The 24894-nt window shown below is 37.4% G+C and overlaps 1 protein-coding gene across 5 annotated transcripts in view; it reads left to right on the forward strand.

The window, feature by feature from the left end:
• The first annotated feature begins 4992 nt into the window (after positions 1–4992).
• Positions 4993–24894, forward strand: part of LOC128743903 (transient receptor potential-gamma protein) — a 137691-nt gene continuing 117789 nt past the window's right edge. For 3 of the 5 annotated variants that reach the window (XM_053840591.1, XM_053840596.1, XM_053840593.1), the window contains exon 1: positions 14358–14894. The gene's annotated coding sequence lies outside the window, so the exon portion shown is untranslated. Of the gene's footprint in view, positions 5711–14357; positions 14895–24894 lie in introns of those variants that run through there. The other 2 variants (XM_053840595.1, XM_053840594.1) reach the window with 2 other exon arrangements.

A 24894-nucleotide genomic window follows, 5' to 3' on the forward strand; every position in this document is an offset into this window, starting at 1 on the left:
TTAACAAAGTGCTACCCAGTCCCAGTAGAGTAAACAAAGACGTAGTCCTGCGTCAAAATAAAAATGAACGCCTCTATGATGACACGAAAAAAATAAATGTTTTCAATGCGTTTGCAATTACAAAATATTTGGAGCTCCAGTCTGATATTTTTTAAATCACATTAAAATTAGTTCAAAAGTTATGATTTTTTACACAACGAAAGGAAGGCAAAAATCTATCTAGCAATAGCCGGAAAAACGCTTGAAATTGGTGAAAATTAGAATGAAGAAATTGTAAAAACGTCCAACAAAAGCTGATTTTTACAGTCAGATTGTCTGCCATTTGATTTATTCTACTCTACTAAACCTCCTGAATACCAGTTAGAATGATTTTGACTGAGTGTAGCGGCGTCAGGATGATCAACTGTCAGTCGCTTGAAGAAAATATTTACTTAGTTCAAATCATTGATTGATCGATGTTCCGCTCACCATCCGTTTTTTTTTCTAGTCGAATGCGCGCTTCTATCAAAATTCTACAGCTGCACTGAAGCATTTGGGAAAATATTGAGCGTCATCTTTCTTGCTGATAATCCTAGTCTCTTTGTCCGGCGAAGGGCAAAATGGACCGCACTCGAAACAACTGATAGAAAGAAGAAATTGGCCGTGCAGATGTTATATTGAGCGACTACTCGAACTGCGTCTAAGTTCGCACCGGATTTATCGTTTAAACCATGGGAAAAATCCACCAGAACGCTAAACTGAAGATTGATGGCTCGATTGCATGAAATATTGCAAGTTTTCAATAAAGACGAAACAGTAAAGTAATTCTAGCATGAAGATGGTTATGATGATAATGATTAGGATATTGAAACTGTGAAGAGATTTTATCGTTTGGATTGATTGATTCATAAGAAATTTTTAGCTTTGCTTTAGGTTAGCTAACTATTCAAATATAACTAATTTATCACTAGCAAATAGATTAACAACTTTTAGACATTACTAGAGAATAGCCTTGATACGAAAGGAATGCTACACTCATATCCAGACGAATCATCAATCTCGTGTCGTGAACAATGTAGCAGCAGCTCGAAGTCACATTGAATCATCATAATACTGTGTGTCGACATCTTTTATTAAATTACGAAATTCTTTCATCATGCCTATATCATTCAGCCTAGTCCCCAGATGGTACCCTGCTGGACGGTAACGAATCAAATTAATGTTTGCCCTCGCTGCGCTGTTTTGTTTGGTGTTGTCTTTGTTCGCCCATTTTCTGTGTAGGTAAATTCTCCGCTACACGATGATAGCTTTAGCTCTCCCAAATAATACTTTTAGTTGAAGCGAAGAGTAGTGTTAACGGTTTTAGGATTATCTATTCTAATTCCGGATGAAATTTTTGCTCACTCTTCTTACTTTTCACATCGTTCAAATTCGCTAATCATGCGCCTTCATAAATAACCGGTTTATGGAGACGCGCTGTAATTTACTGTAAAAAAACTAAGAGCATGTGGTTACTATCGCATAAAAGCGTGAGTTTTTTACACCACAGACCACTAGCGAAATGCCAGAGTACAGCTCATTAGTTGTGAACTAGCACACATGCTGGATGCTGGTATTTTGTGAAGCTGTCTGATTTGCTAAGTTCGAGGAAAAAAAACCATCAATAAAATTCCGCTCATACCGTTCATTCGTAATTGTGAACGCAAGCTTCGAACATTCGACATTCGATCGGCACCGACTAACGGTCGACGTTCGGTTCACTTACCTATATTGAATTGGAAAATGTGAGAGCGCAAAGAATCCGTTAAAAAGGAGTACGAAAATCGTAAACAATTCCGGGTGTTTTCATGTGTTCTGCAAACGACCCGGCGTTTCATAAAAATCACCTTGCCCTCCAGTTTCCAGCATGATTGGGTGCCAAACCGAACTGCTAGTATATTGAGCAAGCGAACATCATACGGAAAACAAACGAACAACGAAGATAGTCGTTGAGTATTTATTTTTTGTGGGCGCAGATTGTGTATCATTTGCCGCCTCTCGTACAACTTTGTGAATGCACAGAGATAGGATCGGATGTAGAGAAGTTCACCCCCTTCTCCCTTCCTTATTGCATTGGAAATTGTTGAAGTGCCAAACTAATTCAAAGGAAAGAAGAAAGTACATATCGGAGTATTTTGAACTGATGCTGTATATGGTACACGTACAGGTACAGGCGTGCTGTCAATTTGTTATTCATCCGGAAATCGCATTCATGACGTTGAAATACCAAAGCGTGAACAGCGAGTAGAATAAATTATTTTTATTTTCCGAGTGCAGTCGTAATTAGTTTATTGGTTTAAGTAGTGCATATAAAAGGTGGAAAGGATGGGTTGAAAACCAATCAATTAACACTTTCCATTGTTTTATCTCTGCACGGTGATCAGAAAATGATTGAAAAAAATTGGAATGACTGAAAACCTGGTACCAGGTGTAAATCTGGCCCCTTTGGTACGAACACTTGAGAAAATATTTTGCATACATTTCGGTACAACGTTATGTAAAATTGCAGAAAACAAATTTTGTTTTTAACTAAATTATGTGCTTTATTTCGCTTTTGAAATTCTTCCTTTCATTCTTTTTGAAATTCATTAATTCATCCCATCCGTAAATTTGCTTACCTAAATAATATGCTGCGTTTATACATATTTTATAAAATTTATGCAACTCTGGAGTTTAGTCATGAATAAATTAGGAGACAAGCAAAAGTTAGTTTTTGCCGTAATTTCCAAAGGGAGAGTATGGTGTGATAAAAACTTTATTTCAACCGCAGAACTATTTCATTCCACTTTTAAGTCATTTCATGACTTACTGTAAGAAAATTAAATCAAATTAAAATAATATTTTTTTTCAAAAAAAAAAGCTTTTTATGTTGGCATTGATGTCGGTGTGCATAACGCTTAAAATATTGTAGAGGTAGGTCCTCTATGACCGGACAACCTTTACGCCTGGACATTTGCCATTTCTCAAATTGCATTTACTATTGTTCAATTCTTTTCTAATATTTTTTTGAGAAATGGCTACTGTTCGGCTATAGAAGTCTACCCACTCATCTCAGAAACGGAAATCTGGAATTAAATAAAAAGAAAACTTATCTAATTTAATTCTACGATGTATATTTATTCTTGACAGATACGTATTTCGTCTACGACTTGCAGGCTTCCTCAGTGTCTGTTTTCGTTTTGTTAGTTAGTTAGCTAGGGCTAGGGCTAGGGCTGCGGCTATTGAAATTGAACATGTATTTAGTTGTAGACTTAGACTTAGATTCTGCAAGTTTGACTGCAAGACTACCTCCATCCTTCTAGGGTATAGTAGAGTTAATTGTACGGATTGTAGCTTGTACGGATGTCTTCCTAACAACGGTATCTAGGATCTAGGCAGATCCAGGAAGAACAACTAATGACTAATTCTACCGTAAAATTTATTATTACGAATGGTTCGTATTTGGTACGAAAGCACATTCGTGGTGCATTTTGCACCAACACGCATTTTCTCCACGTAGCAGAGAATGTACCCAACAGAGAAAAAATCACTCATTTTATGCACGAAGTTTATATCGAAGAGAAAATATACTTGTGCAATTACCATCTGCTTCATATACAGTCGCCGTAATGCAGTGGTTTGCGGCACCAATCCAGGGACATTGAATTTTGCATTTCTTTATATCGAAAAATTAAGGTAAAATGTCTCTCACATGGTAAAAATTGCTATACCAAAAGGCATACCGTAAACAAACACCACAGCATTAGAATGCTCATACAAATATCTTTCTTTAGGTATCAAAAGGTTGAATTTAGCTTAGCGTCATTTGGAGATACTACAATGAAGGTTTTTTTCTCGAGAAAAAATCCCACTGTGCAATGTGATGCTTTTTAATTTGTAATTTAATACCTAAGAATAGAACCGGCGACGAATAAAATTTAATTTATTTAATTTATTTAATGGATTTTTATAATTCTTGACATTAGTAAACAAAACGAAACCTTAGAAAAAATAAAAAATAATTGAAGATCGCTGAAAACATAAAAATATGTCTTTTTCCTTTAACCTTCTTTCCTTGTTGTGTTTTGTTTAAAACTTTAAAGGTTATAAAAGTTTTCTTCGGTTTCCTAGTGGAACATACATTAAATTTTGAAAAATATTAAGAATTGTACTCCTTCGAACTTTTTAAACATTGTGCATATTTTGTTGGTAGATTTTTGACAGGTGCACGGAATTAGGTGCCAAAAATTAGCTGTTTATAAAATATGATATTACAGGAGCGGCGTCGGCTTGGTCCGCGAATCACTGGAATACTTAGGTGTATGATTTATTTATTAAAATAGTATCAAAATAATAATAAAGATATAAAAAATGTAATATTAAATAAAATAATATTGATTCTGCTAAATTTTTTCAATCCTTTTTCCATCTTTCTACACGATGAACAAATTTTCATTAATGTTTGTCGTCAACAGAATGGTATAATGAAAAGATAGTAGCATTTTTTTTACCACATAATAGTACCCAGATCCATTTGGCAACATTGTATTTACATCATCGTAGAATCTTTCCATCACTCGGGGAAAACCGAACGAGAGAAACGAAAACCGGATAACTTGCTCTCCCAGTCCGGCATTTAAACATCCATCACCAGCACCGCTCATTCCATGCAATCCATCGCACGTATAGTGCTGGCTGCTATCAGTCAGTTATCTGAAGCTCAGCTGCTTCCGCTGTTGGCGCTGCTGGTTCGGGTCCTTTCGGCTCTCGTGATGCCCACCCAGTAAACCACGTGCCATGTGTTTCGTCGCTGGTGGCGGTGCTGGTGTGTGCGTTTGCCATGCCATGCTGTGCGTATTTACCATCAGTGGAAGCCGACACGAACATTTGACGATCGAGGGGCCCGGCGATGGAATGAATTTTCCCGGTACCATACCAGGCAGCCACCGAGCGACTGTTTTTCCAGCTCGGCAGTCAGTCTCCGGGCACTTACGAACGACAGTGGACGTGAAAACTGGAAAAGCTGCCTTCGAGCAGCCAAAAGTGGACCAATTGGACTTACTTCCTTTGGAGAAATGGGTGCACCAGTGCTGGTTGGTGGAGGAAAGATTGCAATTTTTTGCTCTCGAGTGGAATAATTAGCTTGGTCTACCCGGATCACTCTTCCTGCGGCCGATGAGACGCGAGTTTCAGTTTCTAGTGACTTGAAGTGTATTGCCATATATATAGTGGCGCCCAAGCCCGGAGCTAAACAGGCGCTCTATTGTCACTTTGGTGTTTTTCGCGGGGCGCGTGGAAGAAAGGTCGGTGATCTTTTCAATTTATCTGGTTCATGTTGAGGTCAAGATAGGCAAACGGTGTTAAGCGTGGTGATACGTGATTGTGGTTGGTTGAAGGAAACCGGAAGAAACAATAAAACCATCATCATATGAATTATTCCGTGTATTTAGTGACGGCCAAATCCCCCGCCCTATGGTGTAATGCTTTGTGATCTTTCCGTTGCTCTTGAAAGAAGATGCTACGGTCGTTGGGCTTGCGAGGATAAAGATTTAAGTGCTCTGTGCAGAATTCCACGAAAGTTACTCACTGGTGCACTCTTGGGTCTATGCACCGACAGCAGAATACTATTAACGGACCAGGAATGTGCTATAAAATCATGAAATAGTACATTTTTATTTCTCACTTGGCATAAGTGCTTTCGCTGGAGTTGGAGGTACGTTGAAAAGCAGTCCTTACTATTTTGCTTCGTTATGACTAAAGAGATGAAGTGGACGGAACGGATGGCAGATACATTCCGCTGGGTACTACTGGCGGCGGCAGCAGTGGCATTGACGAGAAGATCTGCTGGCGTCGTACTAGTCGAAGGTTACGGAACGAGCAGCAAACATTGAACCATGCGTCGTTTATGATATATCGTTTTGCATTGACGTTTCGTTCGGGATTTGGTTGCTGAAGTAAAGTTACCGTAAAAACAGATTTGAAGATGTAGCTTCTTGATCCAGTTTTATTGGTTGTTTATGATATTCCGTGGAGCGGGATCGGTATTGTTGTGTAGCTAACAAGCTTTTGGTTTTATTTTATTATATACAGGAGTACCGCAGTTGGCAATAATGTTGTAACACAAGCACTGCGAATGACTTTTCACGGTATTTGGATGCTAATGAAATGGAGTGTAAATTAATTTATATTATAATTGCTTAAATGGGATTTATTGGTCGTTTTTAAATTTCACTGATTTCGAGCACACATTGCTTGGTATGTGAGTGTGGACGCTTTCGAAAAAAACACATGTATGTGTTGTTAATTGAATGAGTTCGATATATGTTCGATGGAATAATAAAATAATTAATATTATTATGACACATAATTAAAAGTAAACAATCCACGTAAATAATTTTTATTAATGGAATAAATTGACGCTTACATCTTCAAGTAAACATTTAATGTTAAACACTGTAAACATTGTTGCTCAGGGAATATGGTTGTAATCTATATAGAGAAGAAATACCAAAGCCTAGGGGCGAAAATTGGCAGCAAAATGCCGTGGTGATTTTTTTTATAAAGTATCGAAAATGCGCTTTCAAATTAGTTATATAACAAAAGCAAAAGAGTTATTTTGGAGCGTCTAAGCCGATTTTCAAATAATCAATTCTACGACTATAGTCAGGGATGCGGATGGGTCAATCACTTGGACTCAATTTTAGTTCATTTGACAAATAACGTCTCAGCCAAGCAAAATTGGTTTAGGTTATTTATGGGATATCTATAGAACTTGTTATTATCTAGTATTATTGAACAAAGTTTTGCAGTATCTTTCGTATTTATAATGCTGTACGGCTGCTAACCCGTTGGTAATGGCTACCAACGGGGTTGCAGCCGTACAGTATTATGACACCGTAAATCAAAAGCTTCAGCAAAGTTTTGTTCGGCCATATTATAGATAATACCTAGTTCTATAAATGTTCCATATGTAACTTTTACAAATTTTGTTTGGCCGTATTGATAAATTAATCAAAATTGAGTCAAAGGGATCGAGCCATTCCTGACTACCTATAGCATTTACAAAATATTTCGCAGCACAAAACATTTACTAGCGTAAGCGTACCCTTAGTGGAGGTAGTACCAATAGTGGTGGTACTTGAATAACATACGCCCTTTATGAGATAAATTGCAATTATGTTTCTAAATAAAGTATATATAATGTGCATCTGGGTTATACAGGTTTGCGTCAATTGAAAGTCTATTCTCTTAGCCGTAAAATGAAATTAATAGAAGTATTCTGCTGGTTTTGCAAAGATTTCCTGGTTAAAATTTAATTCTGCATAGCTGCTAAAATAGGCTTTGAATTTTATCTTCGTCTGATATTATTTATTCATGAATTTAAGTAATTTAAATCTGTCGTGCATATAAAGTGAGTACTTAATCCCATGCAAACAAGCCGAGGCAGTTTGTATAAATTTTTATTGTAGTAATTGAATGTTTGATGTGTTGCATTATGGGTTCACGATGCCTTCACTCTAGGGACCTTGTTAGAAACCATACCATCACTATAGGCAAACCAATGATGGTAATAAAAATCTTTCTCATTAACAAAATTGGCAGAATTAACAGAACTTTAACAGAATTTTTAATGATTCCAACCGTCATTTTTAGTAAGATTAAGAATGATTCAATCATATCTTGTGCGTGTGCAGGTATATTTTCCCTGATATCACTGTATTTTGATCAAAAATTTGAAATTTTACTACTAAATGCACCGCTACTGGTACACTTTTCAACAACATTACCACAAAAAATTATACATGCAAATGATTTTCGTTTGTGATTTAGTTTTTCAAAAGGAAAAAAAAAATCCAGAAAAAATACTATTTTTATTTCGTCTTGAATCCAAAGATTCTACAAACATGCTCAAAAGCAAGCATCATTTTGATTTAACACTAATTAATAAACTGTTTGTTTTTGTTTGTCTACTTTCATTTTATGGCCTACAACCTTGTGGGAGATAAAATGCTATCCTTGTACATACACATAAAATTATGAAATATGTTTAAACCCTGTGCTTGCTACAAGGAAAGGCGCTACGTGCGGTAATGTTTTTTGCCGATTATTTTGTCTTCTGTTGCCATCCTTATTACCGGTATAATCTCAAGAGTTTCATCAACCTTCTCACCCAATGGGATTGTAGGGTAGGAGTTGGTTATGTGCTAAAAGCAACTGCTGGAATATGACATTTTCTGGTTCAGCTGGTTATTATGGCTTGTGTGATTTAAAGCCTCCATCAGCTGTTGACTGGCAGAATAATGTTCTTTTTAGTACCTTATATGGTAATTGGAGCTATTCCAATTGACTCGAACATTCTCCGGTAGTGTAACCAGTGCATCGATTGAAAAATAAACTGTATTTTATGGGAAAAAATGAATCTCATTGAAATAACGTTTTCTGGATGAATATTTCAATGAAGAGTTTACATATACGTTAACAAATAAATTGGAATTTTTATGAACGGTAAAACGTCGAAGACGAGGAAATATATTGCGACGCATGGTTTGAACTTGAACTAGAACAAGTGATTTTTTTATTGATGATGATTGATATGTTCAAGTCACTTCACTTCTAGTTACTGGTTTCGATTTGCAGTTTCCTATGGGCCTGTGGTATAGTAGCATTACTGCTTCGGTCAACTAAAATGAGTTATTCTGGTATTTTTTATTCTGGCATACGTATATCGTCATATGTCTGTTGGAGCGATCCAGTGAAAAGAACGCTTATTATACTTAGAACTAAATGTTGATAGTTTTTTATCGCCTATTTTTGGGTCCCACAGAACAGTCATCTTGGCCCGGTGACATTTCTTGCTTTTCTCAATAGCGTTCGAACTGCAGTCTTATCGATCTCGGTTTAACGCAAATGCCGAAAAACTAAGGTTTAAAGATGGCACATAATCGGTGGATCATCAACATCGTCCGTTGATTGGCGTTCATGTAAGTACATGACGTAGTAAATATATTGGGTGCTCCAAGTGTCAAAATAATGATAACAATAAATTTTTTCGGTATTGAAACAGTATTTTTTTTAGTTTTTCGAAGTTTTTCAATGTTTGTAACAGTGAAATTTAATGTTTTTTCGCTATACATTTTTATTTGGGAGTCCTTGCCGCCGCTTCGCCGGAAAGATGTGTTTCACCAGCATTACCAGCAGCCACTACTTCTGGGTGATTGCCTGGTGCTTAGAAAAGGCGACCTCGACTGACACATCCGCATCAAAATGTCCATTTTCACTTCTTCGCCGTTTGGCTGGTTGCTACGACCTCCCAGCTCAAGACGCGGAACGAAGAGGCCACCTTTCTCTCGGTCTTCCCCTTTCGCAGCCTGGTTTCGGTCCTCCTAGTCTGGAACCAGGCTTTCGTTCGACGCTCTCGCTTTACTCCAGTCTCATTTTTAAATGATCTAAGCTTCATGTTCAACATTTTTAACCATTTAACATGAACAAAAAAGTTTGGTTGAACAACTGCCAAGAATATAGATGCAATTTTGGGGATTCTTGCGGTTTTTTGTTCTTGTATCTCGTTTTTAAACAACTAGTATAACAAACCTGTTAAACTAGAAAATTTCATATGACCAGAATTAACATTTCAACAATTTCATGCTCTGTGCCGCAGTCGTCTCTACCAAAATGCGGTATTAAACTAGTTTAACATTGGTTCATTATTCGAGGTTTGGGGGTCACACCATGACCTGATAGCATAGCAGCAGCGTGATACTATTCCCAATCGAAATCGGCAAGATAGCTGCATACGTGGTATGGGCTGCTTTGGACATTTAGCTTGCATTGTCCTCGTTTAGATTACCAGATTATCACAGCCTGGCGTTGTTGTTTAGCCATACCTACACAGGAGTGGCTAGCAAAGCCAGTGGGCTAGGTAGAGGAGAAATTTCATTGTTTCGTGAAATTGGTGGTACATTTCCTGCTACTCAGAACAAAACGTGGGAAATGTATATTGAACAAAAAAACCCTTGGTCGAACTCCGCCTGGCACAGCAAATGGCACAAACAACAGAATAGCTGTGATACTGTATTTATGCAGTATGAAATTCATCTGCTAATTGCTAAAAATTTGATTTGATTAAAATAAAGTACAAATTCTACACATTAAGGTCAATATTGAAGCACCTATCAAAATTGTTTTCCTATTCTCGCAAGCGTTTTTCTTATTTTTCTATGTTATATCCAACCGACAGTGTCCAAGTTCATTGCGAAAGAAACGAGCAAGTATTAGAAACTTGTTAATCTTAGTTGTATTGCCTATTTGAACGTTGACCGCAGACCGAAAGTGAGTATGAGCCAACATAGACGGTAGCTGGTGGAAGATTTGAGCGCTTGTTTATGAGTAACATCCGGGTCGACAAGTAATATCACACGTGTGCGGTAAAGCGATCGAGACCGGAGACCGGATTCTACCGAGTTGTTGACCACGAGTGCCACGAGTGTGGGTGGTGTATGTGGAGGGTGGGGGTAGAAGAAAAATAAACGATAGAAGGCGAAAGTGATAGAGCTCCGAGCAGCCAAGAGTCACAACAACACGTCTGCACGATACCTGCTACAACAGTCAGCTAGCAGCCGTACGGAAAGGAAACGCCTGAGCCGATCCAACCGATGCGATGGGGGTGCGAAAACTACAGTGCCATCCGGCCGGCACTTGGGGAAGCCTATAGTGCTGGTACAACAACCGGTGATTGCTTCTGTTTATACGTGCGTTAGTGGATGTGTGATTTTTTCGGCTGATTATAGAGCGAAAAGGTGTGTCATTTTACGCGGTAGAGTTTGAGGACACGCTCCCAGTGTGTATAATCGAATAAAGGGTGGGTGGACAGAAATGTGTTTATCGCAGTGGCTTGCAGAAACCGATGGAGAAGTTTGGATAATTTGACAGTAAATGATTGAAGTATTTCCAAAATCACTTCGGTCACATACGAAGTACGCTAATTTTTCGAATCTTTTCAACCAAGTATAGAACGGAAACGAGTCGCTTGTGCCGTTTTTTATCCTCTCTATGTAACAGAGTAAAACTGAAAATGAGCAGCTGCTGATGATGATAATGATGATCACGACAGTATCAATGCTTGGATTCTGGATTTAACAGTACAATACAGCATTGTATCGTACATCCGGCACACGCGGATGTGCAAGCTGAATCATTCCGTAACATGAACAAATCGTTATTAGAGCGCAAGGGAATGCTGGGAATTCAAGTCGACGATGAAATATTTATTTCTTTCTTCACTTAGTACTGATGGGCGCGTTTCAATTTAAAACTAAAGTTGGCATTTACAATGCTTTAATTTGACGCTGTGCACACAGTTTTGCTATGTTTTACCACAAGAGAAATTGGCAGTGTATCTTCGTTTTCAACAATTGAAAATTTTTCAGAAAAATATCAATTTACAGGGTGATTAAGCTTGCTTGTCAGCAAAATAAACTCTCATAAAATTAGTATTAGTTCTTTTCAGTTAAGCATTTGATTCTATAGATCATGTGTTGCTTTGCGAAAAACTTAAACGCTACTTTATGCTACACGATAATGCAGTTGGCTTAATATTGCGTTACCTGTCTTATCGCTTTCAACATGTTTAATTCAATGGTGTTAAGACTAACGTTTTGTGTGTTGGATGCGGTGTACCCCAAGGATCAATGTTAGGCCCTTTAATATTCTCCGGTTTATAAATAAATTTTTGTAAGTCACACTTGTATGTCGATGACTACCAAATTTATTTATCAGGAAAGCTGAGTGAACTATCGAGTATTGTCAACAAGATCAATCTTGACATTTAAAATATAGTGGAGTGAAGCAATGCGAATGGACTCAAATTAAATGCACGTAAGACTCAAGTTATTATTTTTATGACAAGACAAATGAATCCTCTTTTTGTCACAAACGCATAATTCTAATTCCACTTTTTGAATATGGAGATATACGTTTCGCACAGTCAACAGATGAAAATTTTCGTAAGTTACAACTAGCTATCAATTTTCTCACCAGATTTGTATACGGACTAAATAGATTTGACCACCTCTCAAGTTTTTCTAAATTGAATCTTCGGTAACAGCGAATATTTAGACAGAAATTCACTATGACGTATAAAATACCGAATCACTCTTTAGTTTATATAGAATTTTTTTTACCGCAACAACGCTTCCTAGAACGCTCCATTTATTACTTCAAAGATGTGATGCTAAGATTTCACGAGACTCTTTCAAACATTGCGCTCTTCTAGACACAATGGACGGTAGGCATAATGAACGATAGGTATAATGAACGTTAGGCATAATTTACAAAACTTTGCTTTCCTATGAACACGCTCTTGAGCCAATCATCGCTTTAATATAATCAGAACCTGGACGTTCATTTAGCATAAAGCCATTTGGAATAATGTACGTATTTGTTTTTTGTCTACAGGAGCACTTAATCTTTACAATTCAATGCAAATATTCATTCCTCGCCAGGTCACTATATGTGACATCCCCGGTACTATTGTGATAATCTATTATCTATCGAACGAGCAGATGGAAACAAGCAGTAAGTAGGGGAGATTAACCTTTGATGAAAGCATCACTCTTGTAGGCCACAACATGAACGGCATGTCAGCCAGTGGTACATTATCGCAATGATCAATCACAGCACTTGTATGTTCGAACATATAGGGCAGGCTGCATAGCTCCGGAGACTCCATAAGGATTAATGATAGCAAGCTAGCCTCCATCGGTGACCGGGATTGCAAACTAGTTTCCACAATGCTGATGAGATATGAATTATAATTATTCTTATTTTTTGTTTTAATGATTTATACAATCATGTCCCTAATTTTGATCATTATTCATTTCTTTCAATTGAATTTTAGAAAATTGAAATAAATTATCATATTTGACTCTTTTATTTCTACTCACTTTTGACAATTAAGTAAACCTATCGAAAATTTAAATATTAAATTAAATTTGTTAGATTAGAAGCTGGTTACGATAAATATAAATATTAAAATCACCATCGCTAAGTCTGTACTTTTGGCCTAATATCAAGAACTTTTCAGTTTGCCTGTATTTTTCGCATTAAGCCTGTATTGCCTAAATTTTTCGCATTAAGCATTTATTCTTCCCTAACAAATAAAATCACATTTATATTAATTCAAAAATAGCTGTAAAGAAATTCCTATACACAATTAACAATTAACTGTTAAAGGGTAAAAGGTAAACTAAGCTGGTGATTGATGGCCTTGCTGATCAATATCTGCTTCCACAAATAATTGATTTCCTAGCACAGAATGTTTTTGCGCTTCTCTAATGCTCACACTTCGCACTCGTCATCGGAAACAAACAATAAACCAACTGATTTCAATCTATTTCGGTTTGAGTCCATCCGTTTGTGTGGATGTACGAGTGATTTATGCCCAGCCAATATTTACAACATCTTCTCAGAGCAATCGGCAAAGTATACCTCGCAGTAAATAATTGAGGCATTAGTATTCCTTTCTACATCGATCATCTTAAGTTGAACTTTTGTCGGTTTACTAGAAGTTCATTGGTTCGTTCAGTTTTCTTACCAACCTTAGTTTCAATTTTATTATCATTATGCTATTTTGACAGTTGCGTCTAAAAACCATTGGAGTCGTACCCGAAAGGAAAATAGGAAAATAGAAAACAACACACTAATCGGCATGGAAAATAAACTTAGAACAAATAAAACTTATTCAAAAACAGAAAACCCAGCGTGGATGATCCTTCTGATTCACACACCATGTCTCTCATTACACTCATTACATTTGGACTAATTGCACGTGAAGTTAGCGAATCAACTTATTCATGAAGGATTAGTCCACAAATGTGTCACCACTCATAAAAACCTTTTCCAGCGGGCTTACAGCGTACGAGTGGTGAATGCAAATCTGCATTAATTAAGGACACGGAACAGTACTTGAAGTACTTTTCCGTATCAAGTCCACGCCGAACTGGGTCACCGGAGTGTCCGCTGGTAGTACCTACGGAGTGCAGCGGTAACAAGCGTACAAACTGCAAGCCGTCGACCGTTTCGCATCGACCGACAAAAGATGACGGTTAAATCCTGCCAACCGCAACCGCACACTAAAGCAGCCTTTAGTTTGTAAATAAAACATCCCCATCCCAGCACCATCATCGCATCACATTGCAGCAGCAGCAATGCAATGGCATAGCAGCTGTGAAAACTCCTACACTATGTCGCAACCATTCTGTCAGTCACGAGATAACAGCCCCACCGCCACTCGTCTTTTCAGTTCTCGGCTTTGAATCTGAAACAGATTCAACTGAGAGCTACAACCAAGCCATAAACTGCCCAACTGCCACTGACCACTTAGCTGACATGTGCAGTCACTTCCCATCCCACCAGCGGATGAGTAACTATCGTTCGTGTCCACCGGGTTCTACGTATCATATTTAGATAGATATAATACCTTTACAGAAACTGTATCGAAATCTTTCCGAAACATCGATAGCAGCATTTATCAGTAATTAGATTCACAAAGGCGTTAAACGGGCCATGGAAATGCGTGGAATATATTATTATCATACGAGCTGAGTGGGAGAATTAATTACTCTGACACAGGGCACAAATAAAAGCCACCCAGCGACTCATTAGCATCGGACAGACAGGCAGGCGATCAATTTGCTTACCAAGTAGGTAAGCAGGTACAGTAAGTCACATTCGAGCCCGTCGAATCGCTGCGCCTGCTTGTGGCGTTATGCATAAATATTGTGATTACTAATAAATTCGATTGCGCCGTTCGACTCTCATGTCTACTAAAATTGATTAGTGAGTGTTTTACATTAGTTTACTTGTAACAGACGGTTGAATAATCGAACGGTTTATAACATGTACCTAAGTTTATAAAAATTATCTTAATGCTACGGTATAGTGCTATGTTAGAGAATATACTATAAAGTTGGTCTAAAATTTGTGATAAACGATAAGTGCCTTCAAGATACTATCATATTTTGCGCTAGACTATCTATGTTATTCGAGATGCAGGTAACGTTGTTGTCATACTTGAGATATATCATACAGTTTAGTACCTCTGGTAATTATGTATGACATGTGCTACGTACTGCTTTATTAGCAATTACGAATATGTTCATACTAAGCGCCTGTGATGGTGTGCACCTGGTCCTTCGGTGGTGGTTTGCGCTCATGTGGCTATCAAAACATTGATGCATTTAGCCATTTCGCAAGATTATTGTACAACATGAGTTGGAGGGTCTCCGAATTGCATCATTATTTGTAGAATCGGGTATGGTTCACCTCTTATTTTAAAAATTCATAACTCTTGTACCAAGCATGGTAGAACTTAAAACTAAACTTGAAATTGCACATGAATTTGGATTTGAATTTGGAAGACTTGAAATTTGACATAAAATTGAACTTGAAATAAGATTTAAAATTGTGTTTGAATTTTTACTTAAAATGAATACTTGAAATTACTTGAATAGGATTTGAAATTTGATTTGATTTGACTTCCGCAAAATCATGGTTTTCAAACTTCATGTACCTTTTTCTCGGAAACGTTTTGGAACAAACTTTTTTTTTGTTTTGTTGATAGATATTTGAAAAAGACTTTTATAACTTTTAAGCTTCGCAAACAAAACACAACCCGAGAAAAAAAGACGAAGATAATTTTTTTTATTTCGACCATCTTGTTTTCTTCTACCCGTGGTTGGATCGTTACGTAATTGGTATCAAAATAAGCGGTAAAGTCTATTGGATCGAAATCTAAATTTAAAAAATCGTTTTTTCAAAATTGTCTGTCGATTATGTGCTTAAGATAAAATTTTGAAGGCCTGGGAGGAGAAGTTGCGTTCGAATCCGGTTATAATTGGCACCATTATAGCTTGGTTCGATTAGTGGATCATCCAGCTTTGGGTAAAGAGGAACGGTATCACATACATAGGACTTAATACGACTTGCTTCAATTATCTTTCCTTACCTAATTTTCCTTTCTTTCCTCTTCACGTCTTGTCTCACTCTATTTGGATGCTAAAAACACTTTTTTTTATTCAGTTTGTTTACTTAACGGAGCCAATTTATGAGGAGTAGGGAAAAGCCCACGGGAGTGACACATTTCCTCTCTTCTCCCGTAGGCATACAACCTCTCATCTTTTCAACTAAAATTACATTACATAACAGTTACAAACAAGGATTAATAATTACTAAAATAACTACTATACTGAAAATATACTATAAATGTACAATAAATATACTATACTATAAATATACTATATTATAAATATACTATACTATAAATATACTATACTATAAATATACTATACTATAAATATACTATACTATAAATATACTATACTATCAATCAAAGATACCAGAAAGTATTAAATGGGGCTACGAATAGCTTTGAGAAAAGTATAAATAAGGGACATATAGAAAAGGTCTAAACTTGCTAAAATATCACGAATAGATTAGTTTGTTTATTTCTTTCTCTCGAAGGGAGCAAGGATATAGCGGAATGGTAAGTTGGGCATAGCCAAACAAACAAAATTCATAACCTCACATTTAATAATGATACGAGAAGCAAGATTCCAGAAGTGCTTTTTCAATGGAAGAATTCCTGCTAGTACTTCAAAACTCATAGTGTGGGTTGAGTGCATACTATAAACACATTTGTTTTACTACTTCTTCTACCGCCCGCTCCATCGATTGTAAAAAAATATATAAGCTTTTATCGCTCACTCAATAGCGATTATAGCAAAAAGAAATGTAGTGATAGGTTATAGCGTACACCCGGGTCCCGGATGATATCACAATAGATCCATAGTACTGATCGCAGTGTTTAGTCGACACAATAAAATCAACTTTGCTATCACTGAGCGAAACAAAAATGGCTCCACCATAATATGTTACATTATTTTTACAATCTGTTGAGTGTTGATTACAGTTCTGGTTTCTTGCTACTTACCATCTATTTACGCTTTCTCAACTTATCAAAATATTATACTGGTTATTTCGTAAAGGACAAATATGTATTCCAAACATATCATAAAAAATAGTTCGAAATAAAAATAGCGTCACCTTGAAAGAAAATAACCTTAGCTGTTATTTGACAGCTTTTGTTTTGATTTTCCCTAGAAAAACTCAAAGTATGAGAAATACGCGATAGCAGAAAATTTAGCAGAAAATTGCTAAAAGGGAGCCAATCGAACACGCTTTCTATTTGCCTAACTGTTTGATTAACAAGTATAGAAATAGTGGTAAAATCCATTTGAGCTATTGTCATGTATCTCGAATATTCTTTTCGGACACAGTGCGTACAAAGCTTGGCAGAGTACGTGACATTAATTAAGTTGGAAGATATGTCGCTATATCGCTTTATTATGCAAACTTGATGTTGAAAACAATCAAGTCACACTGCTACAGCATTTTGATTCACAGCAAGGGCTCGCAGTTTTTGTACACTGTTGCCCAATCGTTTGATTTAGTTTCCGCATATCTATGGAGTATTTCTAGTTTTCACAACAATCGAACTTGAGCTTAATTGAGATTGAGTTCAGTTTTTCCTGTGCGATTTAGCCAATATAGGTCGATCGAAGCAGCTTACGTTCGAGGAAAAGATAATCAAAGGTTACACCATGACAACAACAGAAAAATCGGATGAAAAATTCATCGAGCACACACGGTTGTTGGAAGCTAGTCTGAAAAAAATGGTGATTAATTTAATAGTTCAGAGCAACGTGGAATGAAAAGCAAGCTCTCCTAAAGGATAAACGGAGAATTGTAGAATTGCCTTGACCCAGAGAAGGAGAGCATAACAAATTCGTGCAGAATTGGAACTTCTCGTTGAGTACAACAAGTTTTCTTAAAAGCAATGAGAACTTAGAGTGGTGTAAACGACTTGGAAAACCGAAGTTGCCGGAACGATATAAGCAGAATCGTTTTAAATACGCAGAAAAGTGCATCTCTTGTATCAATGAATGGAAGAATGTTATTTTTTCGGATAAAAAATGTTCGAGCTTGTAAAACGAGATGGCTGGCAATACAACTGCCATGATTTGTGGTACAGTCACATACTTAGGAGGTTTGTCCTTTCGAGGAAAACTTCCTTTGTCACGGATTGCAAAGAAAATGAAGTCGAAGAACTATTTAGAAATTCTGGAGATACGCGTGATTCAACACGGCGAGGTATTGAAGGGTCCAGACTTTGCTTTCCGGCAAGATAATGCTGCAATTCACAATTGGTTGGTGTTGAATCAGACCAGACCAACCAGACCAAGTCGCAAAAATAAAAAAAAAGAGTTAATGACAGCAAACGATGAAGCATTTTCTATGCTGCATCTTACTCTAAACAGACTACATAAATGTTGCAAACAGCCAGATTAATGAGATGATTTCGAACGATTGATAGCTATAAATCATACAGAGCAGCAAACTTTGATCGCGTTTTTCTCGAAAGTAGAGTCACTTGGTTCGGTCTAATTTAACACCGACCAACTCAAAGTTGGCAAACCACTGCAGTGGTTTGCTGATAAAGAAATCGATGTGCTCGAGTGGTCAGTCGAGCAGATCTGACGTTTTGTCCATGACAACGTTTACTTATATATAATGCATTTTCAAGAATAAAGTTTGCTTTTAGAGGAAAACGTAACTGGTGTTATTTTTATTTCGCACCTTTTTTCGAATGCTTGACAATTAAGAACATATTAGTAAATCAATGCAAAAACTCATTGTTAGCGTGGAAAAAAGTGGTGCTATTTCTATTTCGCTCAATATCTGACATAAAAATAAAATGGATTATAGAAGAGATATTGGTCCGCCTCTAGCGCCCAGTATACCTCAGTATACAATACATGCGAGGTGCAACTCGCTCCAAGACGATGCTCATGGGACTTAAAATTTTGCTATAAATGATGATTTATCTTCCTCTGGCTGTTCTTACATATGGAAACATATAACGTGAGGAACATTTTTTATCGAACAAAGAAGTGATAAGTTGAAGAATATTTCAATCGCCTTTTCGATTCTCACTTCAGGATAGGAACGATAAAAAGGAAAATCGCAGGCGCAGGTGTGTAGAAGTTCAATCCATACAACTGGTTTTCACTGTTTTGTGCTAAACTTTCAGAAGGAAATCCTAATGTCCATTTTAATTTGAAAAAATTGCCGCTCTAGTACTGAAACAAACTCAATTCATCGAAATACGAATGCCATGAATTCGAGTAATGCTGCGGATCGATTTGACGTTTTTCGATCGACTTTATTATCACTATTATTGTAGGTATAACATAACAAAAGTAAAACACCCCCGAAAACTGATTTATATGTCAATCATCTCCCGAGTGCCCATCGTCGTAAGTCTTCAATTGACATTTGACCTCTATACGAACGAACGAACCAACAAACTGCTTCCATTCGCCCGGGGCAAATCCTGACCAAAATTTGATATCCTTCCAGTTCACATCACCGCGCTTCGTCCGCCGAGCCGGATCGGTGTACGGGGGGATATTTGAAGGCTCGCGTAAGAGCTTGCCAGCTATTTTCAGAAGCAAGCAGATGAATAAGGAAATGAGCTGAGTGATATCCTGTTTGCAAGCGTGATGAGCTTGAATATCTACACGCTAATTAAAGTTTGCTCACCAGTACGCGAATAGAAATAGCGGATAATAGTTCTGTTCAACTCAAATAACCTTTAAAACATGTTTCAGTTTGCTGTTTTAGATTCAGCGCAAGTAGGTACAGTGTGATTTGAAGACGAAGCAGTTCTTTTCGAATGTCGACATTTGAGTGTATTTCACTAAACAATTTTAGAGTATCGGGCGGAGTTAACGGGTCGAATACGGTCGGTCTCCATTTTTATTGCGAAAGGAAGGTCTTCGACCTATGATGCCACAGGACGGTGATAATGACGAAGAGTCGTTGATGGTTGCTGTAGGTAATGAAAAGGGGACGGTTGAGTTGAACTTTTATTATATCCATCCTAGTATGGGGCCCTCTACTTGTGTCCGTCGTGTTTGTGTGATTTTGTCAAGTGACACGTGCTGCTTCTCTCCATTTCGACCTAATTCAAAACAGCCTTCGTCAGTGGCTGAATGGTGCGAGCTAATAAAATCGGATGTATCGAAAATCAAATTATGTAAATCCCATCTCCCGTGCGATTTGAACCTTTCATTGCAACCGTTGCAGGATAATTGTAATAATAATGCTGATTTAGGTGAACTTAATATTCACATTCAATATTCAAATTTTATAACCCTAGGATTATATTAAATATTTTAGATTGTATTTAAAGAAGAAGCAAAATTAAATCGTTCTCATAGAAAAATATTTAACAAACGCAAACTGCTGTTTGGACTTGAGTTCAGACACGTTCCAGTGTTTCAAAGATATAAACAAAGTTTTATCGTTATTTCATCTCTATCGGTTGCAATGGTTATGATGGTCGACTGTTGACAACCTAAAACTGTACAAAAACCCATCTCCGGTCAAATGTCACACTCAAACAATCGTAATCATCATTAACAACATCATTGCGTCGCTTGTCCCGCTTTTCCCCTGCCTACCATTGCTTCTCATCATCACTACTGACTGACTGTCGGTATTCACAGTCATCCGGCTTGAACCGAAGCAGTAATTGCATGCCAACTACCATAAAAATAAACCAATTAGATTTCGTCACCAACTTTCCATCGCTAAAGTTTCTATACTGCAATCTACTAACGCGTGTATATGGTGACCGTCACAGCCACTGACACAAGGATTGCTCATAGACGCACGTCGCACAGCTTCGTTCGGGCTGCAAAGGTTTATGTTTTCGGCGGTTAAACAACAATCGTGGAAGCGTGAAGGGAATTACCACTGGCTCACAGTGGCTGGAGGTGGTGCAGAACCAAATCGTACCGTAAATATGGAATGATAGGTCTTGCACCCATCATCAGTGAACGGGTCGTGTTTGTTGTGATCGCTCCTAGTTATAATGACGAGAGATAATGGTTTGGACTTTATAATTTACCCGTTAGTAGATAAATCGGAAAAGTTTTATGGACTTTGCTGCATTTTGAACACATGATGGAGTGGAGACGCTTGGTTGGTACCGAATACTGGTTTAGTCAATAATTCCATTATCAGAAATTATTGATAAATCGATTGAGATTGACCGTATTAATTTTATTTTATGGAATGCTGAATTACCTAACGGCTATCAAGTGCTCGAAAAAACGTCTTCCACTCTCATTAGCGCAAAATTAACCCGTAACTTAGACATCATTAGGCTTTTTATGTTCCGCCTCCTTCTATTTCATTAAAGAGTTTCGAGCAAAGGCATCGCGAAGCTTGGCAGCTCAATTAATATCCTCCTAATTGCCCTAATCTGCACGACGATATTGCGAACACTATGGCCCCTGGGAAGGGGGTTGTGGCGATGCCATAAGCTTGAACGGAGAAAGCGATTTCCAGACATCTCAATAAATCATCCGTGCCGAAATTCGTCGCTGTAAATTACGTGGCAGGTATGTGGAAATGAAGGTATTTTTTTACAACACGTGCTTCGCTCAACACTTAACATTTTTGCTTGTTCATTTTTGTCCCTGCAACAGGCTAGCAAGGGGTGACATCAAAAATTAACTAACTTGTCATTGTTCTTCTGAGACGTAGGCCTGGGGCAATTTTTAAAAGTTGGGACAGGTGAAGAGCCTCTCGTTGAGCCAGGTGTAGTAGCTCTGGAGGCATCATTTGATATTTTTGTCAAGCGCTGTCGACGTTGAGTAACGAAGGGTGGACTCCAGTCAATTTTACTCTCAAAAAGTTACTTATTTTAAAGTGTTACATAATAATATTGGATACAGGGGTCTGTCTGTTAGATTTAAAAATTAAAATAGGCCACTCTCAGTTTAAAGAGGCTGGATCGAAAATGACGTCATTTGGCTATCTCTATACAAAGAGATTTTACCTTCATTCACATTCACACCGTCGACCGACTGAAGCGTCATGTGAACAAAGCATTGTGATGTACCTAGCATAGAACCATTCTGTGAGAGCACTTTCACCGAGGGAGACGAAGTGTATACAACGTGAATGTTCGGTGTAGATACACAGATAGAAACATGCTGTGCGGGAAAGGACAGCTCTTGAGTACTTTTCCGGTCCCTACTTTGAAATCACTTTAAGGCTTTAGTGGAGTTTACTTTTACCAACAACCGGTAGCAGGACGTTCAATACATCCAGGCAAGTCGGTTAGACATTGTATGACGAGGAGCATGATGTGGCTTTCGTATTATCCTTAATAATAAGATCATGAGAACAAAGTTAGCAATAGACAGAAAACATAATTAAATTGCGATTTCTCAATTTCATTTTAACACGATTAGAAATTTTATTGCGAAAGGTTGGAGGGGAACTGGTGGTTGTGGCGAAGGTGTTCTAAATCATACACCATTATGACCGTACTGTACTGCCCGTGCCCCGAGGTACGTACAAGTCACTAATCTACCGGATCGTATGGAGGTACCTAGACACTAGACACAGTTCGCAAATCCCTCAATTTATGTACAGTAAGAGCAAGGAGAATTCGCAATGCTCGAGCTATGTTCGTGTCTGGTGCACACGAAATTGCAAGTAAAACGGACAGCAACGGAACTGCAAGTGATGACAATGGCAAAATCAGCTTTCAGTCAAAATACGAAATCTGTTGTATATTTGTTAATACACTCAAGTCTCTTTTGCACGGGGGATACGTGCCGTGTAAAAAAACCGTTTAAGACAAAACCGCGTTAATTCCAAAAATGATTTAAAAAAAACCGCGTTTATTCAAAAATCGTCATAAAAAACATGTTAATTCAAAAATCGTCATAAAAAACCGCGTTAATTCAAAAATCGTAAAAATAAACCGTGTAAAAAGACTTGAGTGCATACTAGAATCTCTTTTTACGTCTTTTTATTTTAAGTGATTTCTTTTTACGTGCTCTTTTTCGCATTTGAAATTTGAGTTAACGTCCTCTTTTTTACGTCCCGTCTCGCTTTACCGTCACGAAAATATGAAAGAATTTGAACGCTAATAGCTTTGCCAATTATGAATGGATGTTCAAGTATACGGTTTCTGTTATAATTTCCTTTTTTATCACTGACGAGTGAAGATTAACGAAACGTTTCAAGGTCAAATATCCCTATACATTTCCTTCGTGATCGTCTTGCTTAACAGGTTGGGACAACTTTCTCAAACAAACAAAAGGTCGAAGATTCTCCACGACGTTTGAACGTATACTAATTTGATTTTAGTGCTTGGGAAGTAGACCAGAAAAAGTGATAAAGTCTCCTCCTCCCAACAGAATGAATATTTTTTGTAGGGCAATTAAACCTAGACGAATTTGATATCTCTGAATTAAACCTATACCAATCAGATATCTGTGCTTGGGAAGTACGCCACAAAAAGTGACAAGGTTTTCTCGTTCCAACAAATTGATGATTTTTTTTCGTACGGCGATTAAAGCTAGACGAATTTTATTTGTGTGTTGAAAAGTGCACCAGAAAAAGTGACAAAATGTCCTTATCCTAATGTCAAAGATTCTTTACGACTGTAAAGCCCAGTAAAATTGGCCATCTGCGTTGGGGAAGTCCGCTACAGCAGTACCGTTTGATTGAACAGGTGTTATAGTAAGGATGTATACTATTGAGCAAAAGGGATCAAATTGGTAAAAAGACGTCAACGTGGAGTAATGGTAATAGTTGGTAATGACAACAATGTTAGTATACTGTACTATACTTCAAAACTTTTCACCAAACCCATGAGCAGTTTAATTACTGTATTGAGTTTTATATTTTCAAAAGAACTTGAATGAATCAATAATTTTTATATTCTTCATATCAGTGAATATGTTTCTTCCGCCAAGTTTTACACTGCTTATAGTAGGAACTTGTTACATAAATGTCAATATATTTTTCTAGAATAAAATCCAATTAATGATGTTCTGTCGCTCCTCACTTTTTCCATGATTCATCACCACACTCACTATTAATTCTGTAGAATTTTCATTGGCTTGGTGATCAGAAGCCAACTTCTGCCCTTTAATACAACCTCATTGAAAAAGTTTTCTGGTGCCTGTTTTCAACAGGAATGTATTTTATCAATGGTTAAAACGTAAGTTGGCTGCTGTGTTAGAAAAGGTATATCCATGAATACATAAAGTTTTGATATGCCTGTCAACACTGATCTGAGAAATTCGAGAAAGTCTATCCACTGGTTCTAACGAGAAAGTATCTGCACAGTTACTGTTGAAACTATTAAATATTGTTACGAAGATGGCGAATAAGGTTCATTTTACTCGACACCACTCACTCGCTAGAAGTTAGTGCGCGCGGGTTCGATGCTGAACTGAAATATAGCATAATAGACGCCATGTGCTGATGATTCCCAGGGAGCGCAGTAATCCTGATTTCCATGAATTTATCCTTTCGCAGTAGCATCATAGAAAGGAAAATTTACTTTGACGACCCATTTGCTTTCATAAATTTTCTTTGTTGCTCAAACAATGCCACCGTGTTAGCCGATTTTAACCGTAGGATCGACCCTGCCATAGAAGCACCATTGCAAGGTTTTGTTTTACCAATCTAATTTGCATTGATTGATATCCTTTTAGAAATTTCATCGCTATGTTACGGATTCAAAATTGAAACGGTTTGTAGATTTCGTTGATTTAAATTACTTCGCCAACGCAATGGCGAAAATTGATTTTTTTGCCAGCATCCGCTAGTTTAGTTTGACCTGTCCTGAAAATGGGACAACCGTTCGCAGTCAGTTTGTCTAGAAAGTTTCGAATGATGCTCATCAATTTCTGTCTCACTCTCGCGCTTTCCTCAAACAACTTTTCTTGGCTAACTGTCATC

The sequence above is a fragment of the Sabethes cyaneus genome, chromosome 3 (genome assembly GCF_943734655.1).
Source record: "Sabethes cyaneus chromosome 3, idSabCyanKW18_F2, whole genome shotgun sequence".
Lineage (NCBI taxonomy): Eukaryota > Metazoa > Arthropoda > Insecta > Diptera > Culicidae > Sabethes > Sabethes cyaneus.